Source organism: Melanaphis sacchari, unplaced genomic scaffold (assembly GCF_002803265.2).
Source record: "Melanaphis sacchari strain LSU unplaced genomic scaffold, SCAv2.0 Contig0_pilon_pilon, whole genome shotgun sequence".
NCBI lineage: Eukaryota > Metazoa > Arthropoda > Insecta > Hemiptera > Aphididae > Melanaphis > Melanaphis sacchari.
Window position 1 is genome coordinate 22,169,097 of NW_020270366.1, and position 5,509 is coordinate 22,174,605.

Consider the following 5,509-nt stretch of genomic DNA (forward strand, 5'->3'; position numbering starts at 1 on the left):
AAAATGATAATTTCATCCAAATTTGAACTTCAATTATCTATGAAAAAAATTGTTAGAATAGTTCAATAGTATATTATTTAAATATTTTATTTAAAGTAGATACGCATAACTACTTAAAAAGAAACACATTTTATTCCATTTTTTAAATTAAGTTAAAAAAATAATTGCAAATTTCTCATTCTTACAAGTAGCTTAAAACGTGTCAAAATAAAAAGCGTTTCATAAAGTGCAGTGCAATTTTTGAAATGCGTAAGATTTTTTCATTTGAAGGTGGTCAACCATATTTTAATTATTTTTGTCATCTATATCACTCTGATTAGAAGATAATTCATTTTTATTGAACTTAATTGCCATAGAGCGATTTAGTAACCATCAGCGTTTACTCATTTAGTCATACTGAAAATTCATTACAAAAACAGCGAATGCTTAGCTGTGACTGTTCGTAAACTTCGTACGACTTTTGAACATGTGGAAGCTCCTACTGCATTAACAATTCTTAGGTTAGTACAAAAATTTGAATATTAGTTCAGTTGAAATACAAAAAATCCAGGTTGAAACCGTACAATTTGTACACAGCCAAATATTATGGTAGTGCAAGAGAGTGTGAACATGAGTCTTGGAAATGACGGCTTACAGAGACAGTGGAGATGGACGGTGGACCTATGATGGATATAATTTTTTAAGCATTAAATCAAAATGTATTTTAAGTGTAGTAAAATAAAAAGTTTGAATTTATTTATGATTTTGGCTGATTTATTTCATGTTCAAAAATCGCGCACTTTTGAAACACCCAATATATATTTTTGAAATAATATCACGTTCATAAAATCATAAAATAAACATTTAGTAAAAATTTCTTAGTGCTTATATGATTATTTGCTTTTGAATTACAACAAAAAAACCAAGATACTTTATTGATTATTTCGCTTATTATCCGGTTATTTTGAAAAGGACTTAAAATATTTTATTTTTGAAACCCCCCTCTTTTCCTCAATGGTAAATTCAATTTGCTATCAAAAACTATCCTCTCCTCCAAAATTTAAAAATTGAAGCATTTACATTTTACATTGTTCTAAAGGAAATGACAGACAAAAAACCACATACCATTGTAAAATCAATATATCTACATATTCATCGCTTTATAATTATATTTAAATTTTTTTTTTTTTTTATTATGTAATTCTTATTTAGTTCAGTTTTACACAATTTATTTCAGTAGATTTTGAATAACCAATAGCCCCTATTTTTTTTAAATAAAAATGTATATATTACATATATATATATATACTGCAGTTAAAATTTTTATTTTTGTAGGTACTTACATGAAGATTATACATTTATATTTTATACCTACACAATTTTTATACTATAAATTCAAATCATTATTATGAGACAAAATTGCTTACAATTTGTTTGTACCCACTAAAATTTTATACTTTTTATCAAACTACCACATAGTAATTAATTAATTTATATATATAAATGTAGAAGATAAACTTAATTTATAAAAAACAAAACAATTAATAAATACTTTTTATCACGTATAGGTTTATTTGATTTAATAGTACCTATATATATTTATTATTGATTTTTTGCATTTCCTTCTTGCTCGGACTTGGATTTAACTAAACAAAATACGACTGTTAATTTAAAGCAAAAGAATGATCTTTATTGTACCTAATTTTTAAGTATACTCATTTACTATAGTATTTACAGGTTTATATTGTATACATATTTATCAAATCCATATAATTCACCTTTATCTTTGAATTACATAAGTACTTTATGTTGGGGTTCATTAAAAAAAAAAAATAAATTAAAAAAATACTAGTAATAAATAATAAGGTACCTCATATCAAATAATATTATAAATATTATTTTATACATTATGTCCATCTACACAAAAATTAATATAATATAATATATTAATATATGAATAGAGAGCTATAATATAAATAAACAAAATAACGGAAATTACTTTTTTATCTTATTAAAATTTTTTTTTTTTATCTAATTAAAACATATGAACATTAAAAACCTATTTCACCCTGGTGGCTTTTAATTCATATGATATACTTATTATACACACTTGATTGATGACCCCAATTTTAATTTCAGCCAAATGAATACAATGAAATTATAAAGGGCAACATGTATCTATTAACCCTCTATATAATTGTATTATACATAATATACACAATACGCACATGCACATTACACATTTTCTAATATAGGGGAGAACATTTATAAGATAGATGAAAATATTTTTGTTATACAAATCGCTTCTATATATAACATAAATATCGTATTATACGTACATAAAGATTAAAAATATATTATATTATTATATATTTCGACCTTGACTAAATATTGAAAGTTGAAATTATGTTATGTTGACTTATTGTTAACATATATTTAATTAATGTTAATGTATAATAATTATGAAAACAATTTCGAATAATTAAAAAATAATTTAATGTTACATTTTTAGTAAATATTTTGTAAAAACATCTTCTTTATAAATAATCAAAGTTTTCAATACATTTCACATACATATCATTTTTAACAAGGTTCCCAGCGTAAGGGCTTTTAATAATTAGAAAATTAATAAAAAAAAGTTTGTACGAAGTAAAATATAAAAGATAACCACCTAATATTTTATTGTCATTTTTCTAAAATTGTATTAGTTGAATTATAAACCTTTATTTTTAAATTAAATAAAAAATATAAATCACACTTGAATTCACAAACAGAAATATTTTTTTTTAATATATAATCTGTTTGAAATATTGATTGACATTATATTTATTTCTATTTATCACTATAATTATGATTAATAATTAAAAATCTATTGAAAAAATAGATAATTACGCATTATACAAGTTTGATAGAGATACTTGCCATCATCGCTTTTTGATTTGTTTTTAAAGATATTTAACAATATAAAACTAATAATAGTATTATTTATATTGATATTTTCGCACATTATTAAATAATTATTAAAATTTACTATAGACCATTTATTTAAAAGTATATATAAGTATTTATATTAGGTACGTAAATTGATAATTTATTAAAAAATGAAATCCAGTATACCTATACTGCGCAGTAGATACAGTTACAAGTTTATAGATTATTATCTATATAGTAAAATATTGTATTTTTAATTCTTATCCTAATGGATATTATATACAATTTATAGACTTTTGTATTCTTATACTAATGTACAATTAAAATTATAATTTATCTATATAGGTAAATCGTTTTAAAAAGTATAAACATATTATTCTAAACAGGGACACTTGTGCTTCAAAATATATTACTATACGTGACTCAGACGATTTATCAGTTTGAAGATAATATGTTTTCTCAAGGTGTTTGTATAAAAAATAGATATTTTTTAATTAATAGCAAACAAAATAAACCATCAATACTACCTGTATTCATATTATTCATACTCAAACATATAACACATTAAAATAATTTTCATTATTATATATATATATGTACAATTTGTTTACACGTATTATAAAGGTTATATAATAAAAATATATTTATTATATAAATATTATATAATATATATTTTATATATTATAAAAATATAATATTTTAAATATGGCTATATGCCTAAAGACAAAGTTAAAGCCTGCTAAGACCTACACAAATATATCATTAAAACCAAACATATTATAGTATAATAAAAAATATATAAACGTTTATAAATTATAAGTTCATATTTTTCATATTTTACTTCTGACATTTTGTCCTGAAAATGTGGGGCTCTTTCGCTCATTGCATAAGAATTAAGAATTCAAGTGCACGAGCTTTGAGCCTTTGAATAGTTTAATCTGCTAGGAATAAAATATACGAAACATAAATTATTTTCTTTATCAATTCATTCAAGTTTTAATAAATTAGTATTATATATTGTTTGTTAAATGATAAAGGTGATACAAAGTATTTCGAATGTATGACCCTGAATTTTATTTGGGTTATAGAAAGACAAATGCTGGCACTTTTGGATCTCTATCACTTATATAAGTATTAAAATATTAAAATGAATAGTTTAATTTTATAATTATTGTGTTAATTTTGAATAAATTTATACATTTAAGTAGGAAATATGTAGATAGACGTGTAACTACTAGTTCAACACTTCTAATTATCTGATGTATAATAATATCTAGATGTTTAAAATAAACAGCAAATATAATTCTCTTTTAAATATTGCATATACGTATTTACGTATATAAATAAAACATATTTTAGGTTGTATCTATTATAATTCATTAGAATACGAAATAGTTTAAAATTAAATTAATAAATCATTATAAATTATATTTCCATATTTTAAACAATTAAAATAATGAATACTTATATCTATATTGAATCAATTTTATTGTAGTTTAATCTACAAGTAATTTATTTTATAGAATTATTATAATTATATTAATTATCAAGTACCGATAATCAATGTGAATGTAAATACTTTAAATTTTTTTGCACATCAATTAATTTTTAATTGAAATATAGATTTCCACAATCACAAGTACTGTTTTGCTACCATATGTTTAGATTTTGAATTGCTTAAAATATTTTGAGAAAACATTTGGTAGGTATATTGGCTTATCTTAAAGATATGTAGTATAATTTAATAACTTTTACAACAACCAAACGGTTTGTGGTATATTATAGAAGAACATCACGTAGGTACTGAACTACAGATACAATGTCAGTTATATACATATATATGTTTGTCTTGAATAAATAATAATTGTCGTTTTTCGATTTCTTATCATTTTACATGATTTAGTAATAACTTTTTACGCCCCTTACTGTTTCAACTATTGTAAACTATCTATTTGTAAATAATTGTTAATGAACATGAAGTAGATATTATGTACCTACTACCTACTTACCTATACTACCTACTATACATTGTTAAGGTTAATATTTACATATTCGTTTTAGACTTCAGTACACAGCAATCATTATTTTATGTGAAATATCTTATTAAGTTATAAAATAAAATAAAAAAACTTTTGTTGTTCAATCATTCGAATGATAAAACCATAATAAACAGCTGAACATATTAAAATTATTTAAAATATGAATCAATAATAGATTCAATTTACATTTAACCAGATAAAAATAATAACAGTATAACAATAATACTGATTCATTAATAAACAATAGATAATAATAATAATATTTTAATATAACCATTACCCTCAGTTAATCACCAAAATTATAAAATTGATCACCACCTCAAATCTTCAATCAAAAATTTAAAAATCAAATTAAAATGAATTATAAGAGTAAGCTAAAGTACACCCGATGGTTATTGTGATATGCTGATGGATCTTTCTCAATATAAAAAACAATTATACAATTATATAATTAGGAATATAAATAAGTAATAAATATTAATTTTTTATATAATAATATTATTTTTAAATCGCAAGTGTCTAGGTACCTACTATAACATTTTATTTGAATAAATACGATA